Source organism: Diceros bicornis, chromosome 31, assembly GCF_020826845.1.
Source record: "Diceros bicornis minor isolate mBicDic1 chromosome 31, mDicBic1.mat.cur, whole genome shotgun sequence".
NCBI classification, from domain to species: Eukaryota; Metazoa; Chordata; class Mammalia; order Perissodactyla; family Rhinocerotidae; genus Diceros; species Diceros bicornis.
Window position 1 is genome coordinate 31,009,348 of NC_080770.1, and position 9,439 is coordinate 31,018,786.

The window sequence follows — 9,439 nt, forward strand, 5'->3', positions numbered from 1 at the left end:
AAATAGGAACCCTAAGAAGGAGCTACATTTCACATGGAATGTAGAGGAGGCTAGGGTAAGGAAGGTGGTAGGGCTAGTAAATGAGCATCTCTAGAAAATTAAAGGGCTTGTTTGAGAAAGCTGAGAAAAAGGAAAGTATTGTTGGGATTATCTCTAGGATTCTCCATGAAGTGTTGTTTAAGGGATATACATAAATAATAGAAGCATTTTTAGAATTAGCTTTTTGCTTTTGAAAAGTGTTTTGTGAATATGATAATATTTAAGATTAAGCCATATTGGACCAGCTTCAACAAGTTCCTAATTGAGGAGGCCAGGAGGCTTCTCTGAGATAAATAATGGTCAGGTACACCCCAGGTTAATACCCTCACCTACTACACTAACCCTGAACCAAATTATTGAACTATGGGACATGGAAGTGGGCCTTGAAGTAGGAGGCATTGTGATTATCAGAATAATTCAACATCTTAGCAGTATTTTGAAAGAATTAAAAATTCAAAATTGCAAACCATGAGATATGTGTTATTTGAAACTTAACGTTCCAAGCAGATAATTTATTCAGTGATGCATAAGCTCACTAAATTTAGGGAGAAAATTGAGAAGAGGTAGACTGGAAAATAATTTTGACTCCCAGTTTATTAACAAATTAAAATCTCTTTGTATAAGTCTAGAAGTGTGATGTCAGACTTACTAAAGCTAATTCAAGGCCAGTGCTGGGTTCTGTTACTGCAAATACAGTCATCTGGGGGACAAATGCAGTATTAACAGACCTATGAGAAAGCAAGCTTTGGAACTGCCAGCAGAGGAACCAGCAATAGAAACACTCAAGCAGTTGGAGGTACCTAATGATCTAGGATCCAAATAAAGTGATTTTGAATTATGGTTATACTATGCCTCAGAAATCACAGGAGGAGAGACGAAAGACACTGCCAGCTTGTGAGAGTTTATGACGACTGCCATAAGGGTCAGTTTTGACGAACATCCATCAAGTCTGACAGTTATGTATAGGAACAGAACAAGTATTTGACCAGGTGGACAGTGACCGCAAACGGAAGAGCTCCACTAGAGGGCTGTCTGTCAGCAAGCCACGGAGTGAAGCTTCAAAGCTTGGAAGCACTTAAGCTAAAATTACATGGGGATGATATACAGTTAGAAATAACAAATAGTATTGTAATAAATAAAAATTTCTGCTCTGAAGGGCGACCAAATTCTCGCTGGCAGTAAATCTGACCTTGGGGAGGGGAAAATAGTAGGCAAATGCGTTGGTCAACAAAGGAGCAGAACCAAATAATATAATGCAAACCATAGATATCTGCTAAGAAGCTGGAAGTTTCAATTTGTCAATTACACCCCCATAAATCTGGGAAAAAAAGAGATTGGAAGTTTCTAGACACAGTTCCATATGTAAGATATGCCTATTTTCTCAAGAGAGGGGAAAAAATGACAACAGAAGCCAGTATATAGATTCTCTAAACTCAAATGTGTAATCACAAGAACCTTCCAGAGGCAACTTTTAAAGTTCAAACTGAGGGTCTGGCATGTGCTTAAGTTCACTTGCTCTGCTTCAGCAGCCTGGGATTCGCGGGTTCAGATCCTGGCTGCAAACCTACACCCTGCTCATCAAGCCATGCTGTGGTGGCGTCCCACATACAAAATGGAGGAAGATTAGCACAGATGTTGGCTCAGGGATAATCTTCCTCAAGCAAAAAGAGGAAGATTGGCAACAGATGTTAACTCAGGGCCAATCTTCCTCACCAAAAAAAAAAAAAAGTTCAAACTTTAACCATCATAAGATTGAGTTAATATCATCAGAACATTGGGTCATAATGTCCTCTGTAGTCATTCAGCTACTTATCTTCTGATGCTTTTCTGACCTATGGGTAGGTAAAAACCTTGAAATTTTGAAAGCCAGTACCAGACCTGCTCTGACTAGGGTGAAGATAAAATTTAGGATCTGCTTATTCCTCATTTCCTTTCCATAAGAAAGATATTGGTGAATAGTAAATCCTCAGACTAATGCTTTTACTCAAAGGAAAGTTGTTTATTCTTCTGTTGCAGGATTTAATAGAGGGGACTATAACGGAATCAGCCAGTTTCACCTGATAGCGTCAGCAGACAGGAGAAGGAGGAGAAAGAGAAGGAGGAGGAGGAGGAAGAAGAAGAAAAAAAGATGAAGAAAAAGACAATAAAGAAGGAGGAGAAAAAGGAGAAGAGAGAACGATTCTCACTGGATGTTATCCCGATAGCAGTGGTTGGAGGGTGTGTGTGTACACGGAGCATGATAAAGACTGTTGGAAAAATGATAAGATACAATCAATAAAATTACTATGAAATATGTTGGGACATGAACGATCTCACCCCAGAATCAAAGATAATGTTGTAACTGCAAGCATACATCTCCACCTGTCCCTACTCAGACACTGCTCAAAGACACGTCTGTGAGGGAATTTAGGCTAACATAAACAATAAAGAAATAAAAGAAAAATGACACGAGAAGACAAATAAAACACTGTGTGCTGGAGCAGAGAGACGAGTTTTGAAGGGTAGAAGATTAGTGATTAAGAGGTTCTAGAAAATAAGGATAGTGAGAAAAATGGAAAAAGATGAAAGTGACTGGGAAAAGAGAAAAGAGATTGAGAATATTGTGGAGCTTCCAAATTGAATCCCACTTAAGAGAGGGAATAAAGGACGCACTTGCTTTTGTCACTTTCTACGTCATTATAACAGAAATGTTGCACAAGCAGGGCTCATGGCACGGTCAAATGCAGCTTCACTCACATGGCTTCCGCTGTGCCCATTAAACTTCATTCAGTGGGGGCAGGTTTTCGCCTGAAATCGGAGGAAAACTTGTGCAAGAAAATGGCATTCTAATAGTTACTTTGTCACAGACACAGTCTCTATTCAGTATATATAATGTGCTATAAAAGATATGAATCATAACATGTAAGTTTATTTGACAGTAACTCTTCCTTCCCACGGCTTAAATCTGATACCAAATGAAAACTCACAGTGAGAAAATGACATGTAGTTGGAAAGTTGGATTCTTCTTTATCCTTTTGACTTTTTTCCTCCTCCTCTCCTCTGTTCTGGCTTACTAGCCAATTCTGAACCAATTCTGGATCAAATATAGTAGCTAAGGAGGGAAGAGTCATAAGAGCATAGGAAAGGTTTCCTTAAACATTTTCATCCCAAGTTTTGGTTGTACTCTGGAAATGGCTAATATTTAACTATGATTCTCTCTCACTGGGTATGATTACTGGGTCCTCTTTCCAGTGCAGAATAATATCTACTCTACAAGGTCAATTGCTATTCTTTTAGCCCCAAAGAATTCAACATTCATTTCCAGCTTCTTGATTCTGGGTTTCCTCTCTAGGCAGCTTTGTGTTTAGAGGGAGAAAAACATCTCTAAGCTGCCTTTTTTTCAGTATGGTTATACACTAATACATTCTTTTCTTCAACAAACTCTAGAAGTGCAAGTTCATCCCATCACAACTCCCTCTTTTCTGTATACTACCGTGTTTTGTCAGAATGGGTCAGGTAGCAGTCCTCTATTATTCTCAGCCAGAGGAAACAGGAAGTACATGAAAACTTCCATTACTAGGACAGAAGCAAAAGAGTCAGCCTTCTCCATTCCTCCCCCCGGGAAGTGAGATGAGGATTTACAGCTGACCAATCACTCTTTCCAGAAGGATATCTTCAGCTTTGAACCATTTTTATAGCTTTGATTTGTCTTATGGTCCAAAAGTCATGGCACCAATTTTGATGAATTTCCTTTGTAAATTATACATATGGTGATTTTTTGGCGGGGAGATTTTTCATTTTGGAGATTTGTGCAAAATTTCTTGGCTGTTCTATAACCTTAAATTATCCAACTTCACCAATCATCTACCTTTATTTTTATAGTTGATTAGAATTTTTTTTCCAGGAAAATATTGATAATAAATATTGAAAGAAAATCTCAGTCTATGGAGCAATTTTCTCTACAGGACCATGGCATGCTTTAACACATGATGGAATATTAAGCAATTCTTCCTTTTTTCCAAGCCCATTACACGAAATGGTTCATGAGGCCTCTTCAGACAGGGACTTAGATATTTTGATCTTTCTAATTTTAATCTGGGGTTTCATGATTTGTCTAAGTAGCAGAAAAGATACCAGACAGATCAATAAATCTTTTCAGTAGTATTTTTTTTTTTTTTCATTTTACTTCAGGGACAGGAGCAAAGAAAAAATACACCAGAGAAAAGTAAATGCTTACCTCAAAAAGCTGATCTTTCAAGTAAACGTGTCTTTTTCCCCTACCCTATCTTTTTAAATTAAGTGATTTGGAGGAAGAGTTGCAGTGTACAAGAAGTGTCAGATCCTCGTACAATGTAAATAATACATTTCCACAAGAGACTAGGCAGGAATATGAAGGATTCACAGGAATGTATATGGAAGAAGCCAAATAAATTAAAAAGTTGACAGCATTTCCCTGAATCAGAAATTCATTTCCATATTAAGGTTTAAAAAAAAAAAATCAGGCCCTTTGCATTCTAACAATCCAAACACATTTCCTGCATGAGAAAATAGCAGAAGAAATGGAGTTAGTGAGCCTGCAACCATCTCTATATGAAGTTACTGTTTCTATCCAAGCTTTGTTCTTCTAAGTAAACTAGTCTAGAGACTTTAATCTCAGTGGCCAGTAAACTGTCAAAGGAATGAATTTAACAGTGGGGGTGAATAAGAAGAAGGAGATACATCCATTTAAAAAGTCTTTAAAGATGTCTCAGCAAGACAGTAGGATCTTGCCACACAAACTTTGATGTCAAATAGTGGCTAAATTAAGTTAAAATAAAAAAGGTTCATGTATCTTAAAATCATATTCTATTAAAGGAGAAACTAGGATAGCAACAAAATCTATTCATTTTTACTTTTTATAAAAGGCAAGACATTTTACTGTGAACCATTATAAAACTCTGTCTAGGGTTTTTAATGTGACTCTGGTTAGCTGGATATATAGTACCTGGCAGTTGAAAAACAATTTCCCCATATAGTGTAATCCTTTATTTCCCAAGGAACAAAGAAAAGTATTGTCAATTTATCCCTATAATATAAAGAGAGTGCTTAGTATGTAGTGCTGAAGTGTTGTCTAGTGTTCCTCAGCACAAGAAGCTGTGATGTGCCTTGTGGAGCAAGTTTTTCTGTTAGATAAACTTTGTTCAGGCATGAGTTATAGTGCTATTGGCTATAAGTTCAATGTTAATGAATTAACACTATATATTAAATAAAGTGTTTTTAAACAGATACACACAAAAAGCAAGGTTATGTACTGATCAGTTAACGAAAATGTGACCAAAGGCTCACAGCTACCTAACCCTGTATTTTTTCTAGGAGCAGTGGGTTCAGCATTCCCAGTTCAGTGTTAGTGTCAACTTTATAGAAGATAACTGTCTTAGTCAATTTGGGCTGCTATAACCAAATACCATGTATTGGGCAGCTTATAAACAACAGAAATTTATTTCTCATAGTTCTGGAGGCTGGAAGTCCAACATCAGGGTACCGGCATGATCTGGTTCTGGTGAGGGCCATCTTTGGGTTGCAGACAGTGGCGTTCTCTCTGTGTTCTCACATGGTGGAAGTGTAGAGAGAGATCTTAAGTCTCTTTTATAAGAGATCTCTGGGTCTCTTTTAATGGCACTAATCCCATTCACAAGGCCTCTACTCTCATGATCTAATCATCTCCCAAACACCCCACCTCCTAATACATTAGGGGTTAGGATTTCAACATATAAATTTTAGGGGGACACAAACATTCAATCTATAACAATAACTAACCCAAAAAACAAGAATAGACTGTGTGTATATGTATATATGTGTGTGAGCATGTGAGCGTGTGTGTGTGTGTGTGTGTATGTGTGTCTATGAATGGTGAAATATTCAGTCAGTAACTTGTTGCTTCCGCTATTTGATATCTCATTATAAATGGACTCCTGAGATCTGAGAGAAAGTGTGGGGTCCTGGGTGGGGAACAGGATAGAGACACAGCATGCGCATCATGTGAGATGCCGTCAGCGTGACATGAGTCTGAAATTGCACGTAACTTTCCACCACACCTGTGGCTAAAATCAGACGTGAGCTGGGGAAATGTGACATGGAGCACCAGAGGCATCTGCAAGCTTACCCATGTAAGCTTGAGATCTTATATGAGCATATGGGGCATAAGGTGTACTTAAACACTATTAGGATTTTATTTCTTGCCAACACAATGAGTTGGGAATTGAGGCAGAGCAATTTGATTTCAAGTATTAAGGGAATGTAACAAAGTCCGTTCCTTACAGGTGGGAACATACATTTACATTTACTATAAGGATAATACTTAAAATATAAAGTACTACTCTGATCACATACTTGTCTCTTAATGTCTTTTAGTTCCCTTTTTCTATATTCTTTTTTTCTGTTTATTATAGAAGATCATCCTTTAACTTCTACCCAAAGACATGAGAGAGTCTACTGACTTGTCTTTTAAGACATCTGCAAAACTAGTAATGATTATATTAATGAAACCCTCATCATCTTTATTTATTGAGCATCACTATGTTCCAGGCATTGGACAGGTTTTATTTTTTTTTATTAAGACATTACTTTTTTAGAGCAGTTTGAGGTTCACAGCAAAATTGAGGGGAAGGTACAGAGATTTCCCATATATCCCTTGCTCCCACCCATGCATAGCCTCTCCCATTATCAATGACCCCCACCAGAGTGGAATATTTGTTACGACTGATGAACCTACACTGACACAACATAATCACTCAAAGTCCATAGTTTTCATTATGGTTCACTCTTGGTGTTATATATTCTATAGGTTTGACAAATGTGTAATTAGATGTACGCATTATTAAGGTATCATATAGAGTATTTAGACTGCCCTAAAAATCCTCTGTGCTCTGCCTATTTATCCCTTACTCACCTTCCTCAACCCCTGGGAACCACTGATCTTTTTATTATCTCCATATTTTTGCCTTTTCGAGAATGACATAAGGTTTGGAATAATCGAGTATATAGCCTTTTCAGATTTTATTCTTTCATTTAGTAATACACATTTATGTTTCTTCCATGTCTTTTCATGGTTTGATAGCTCAATTCTTTTTAGTACTGGATGAGATTCTGTTGTCTGGATGTACCACAGTTTATTTACCCATTCACCTACTGAAGTCCATCTTCATTGACTCAAAGTTTTGGCAGTTATGAGTGAAGCTGCCATAAACATCCAAGTGCAACATTTTGTGTGGATAGAAGTTTTCAGCTCCTTTGGGTGAATATCAAGGAGTGTGATTACTAGATCACAGGGGAAGAGTATGTTCAGTTTTGTAAAACTCCACCAAGTGCTTCCAAAGTTGTTGCACCATTTTGCATTCCCATCAGCAATGAATGAGATTTCCTATTGCCCCACATCCTCCCCAGCATTTGGTGTTGTCCATGTTCTGGATTTTGGTCATTCTAACAGGTGTATACTAGTATCTCAGTGTTGGTTTAATTTGCATTCCCTATGACTGTTATGTGAAGCATCTTTTCATATGCTTATTGCCATCTATATATCTTTTTTGGTGAGGTGTCTGTTAAGGCTTTTGACCTATTTTTTAATCGGGTTGTTTGTTTTCTTATTGTTGAGTTTTAACAGTTCTTTCTATAGTTTAGAAAACAGCCTTTATCAGATGTGTTTACAAATATTTTCTCCCAGTCCGTTGTTTGTCTTCTAATTATCTTGACATTGTATTTGACAGAGAGAAGTTTTTAATTTTAATTAAGTCCAGCTTATCAATTATTTCTTTCACGGATCATGCCTTTGGTGTTGTATCTAAAAAATTCAACGTCATACTCAAAGTCATCTAGGTTTTTTCCTATACTATCTTCTAGGAGTTTTATAGTTGTGTTTTACATTTAGGTCTGTGATCCATTTTGAGTTAATTTTTATGAAGGGTTTAGGTTCTATGTCCAAACTTATTTTTTTTCTACCTGGACGTCCAGTTGTTTCAGCACCATTCGTTGACAAGACTTTCTTTGATTGATTGCAGTGCCTTTGCCTGCTGGTCAAAGATCAGTTGACTATATTGATGTGGGTCTATTCTTTATCCTGCTCCATTGATGTATTTGTCTATTCTTTGGCCAACACCGTACTGTCTTGATTACTGTAAGCTTTATACTGAGTCTTGATGTCAGCTAGTGTCAGTCCTCCAGCTTTGTTCTTCTCTAATATTGTGTTGCCTATTCTGGGTCTTTCACCTCTCCATACAAACTTTAGAATCAGTTTGTTGGTATCCACAAAATAACTTGCTGGGATTTTGATTGGTTTTACACAATCTATAGTTCAAGTTGGGAAGAACTGACATCTTGACATTGCTCCATTTATTTGGTTCTTTGATTTTATCAGTTTATAGCTTTCCACATATAGACATTGTATTCATTTTTTTAGATTTATACCTAGGTATTTAATTTTTTTGAGTGCTAATGTAAATGTTATTGTCTTTTAGTAACAAATTCCACTTGTTCATTGCTGGCATATGAGAAAGCAATTAACTTTTGTGGATTAACCTTACATCCTACAACCTTGCTATCACTGCCTATTAGTTCCAGGATGTTATTTGTTTTGTTTTTTTTGTTCGTCAACTCTTTTTGATTTTCCTATATAGATGATGATGTCATCTATGAACAAAGACAGTTTTATTTCTTCCTTCCCAATATGTATTCCTTTTATTTTCTTTTCTTGCCTTATTGCATTAACTAGAACTTCCAGTATGATGTTGAAAAGGAGTGGTGAGAGGGGACATCTTTGCCTTATACCTGATCTTAATGGGAAGGCTTCAAGTTTTTCACCATTAACTCTGAAGTTAGCTTTAGATTTTTTTGTAAATATTCTTTGTCAAGTTGAGGAAGTTTTCCTCTATTCCTAGCTTACTGAGAGTTTTTATCAGGAATGAGTGTTAGATTTTGCCAAATTCTTTATCTGCATCTATTGATATGATCATGTGATTTTTCTTTTTTAACCTGTTGATGTGATGGATTACATTAATTGATTTTCAAATGTTGAACTAGCCGTGCATACCTGGGATAAATCCCAATAGGTTCTGGTGTATAATTCTTTTTATCCATTGTTGGATTCAGTTGCTACTATTATGTTGAGGATTTTTGCACCAACGTCATGAGAGACATTGGTCTGCTGTTTTCTTTTCTTGTGATGCCTTTGTCTGTTTTTGCTATTAGGGTAATGCTGGCCTGATAGAATGAGTTAGGAATTATTCACTCTGCTTCTATCCTCTGAAAGAGATTGTAGGAAATTGGTATAATTTCTTCATTAATTGTTTGGTAGAATTCATCAGTGAACCCATCTGGGTTGGTGCTTTTGTTTTGGAAGGCTATTGATTATTGATTCAATTTCTGTAATAGATATAGGACTATTCAGATT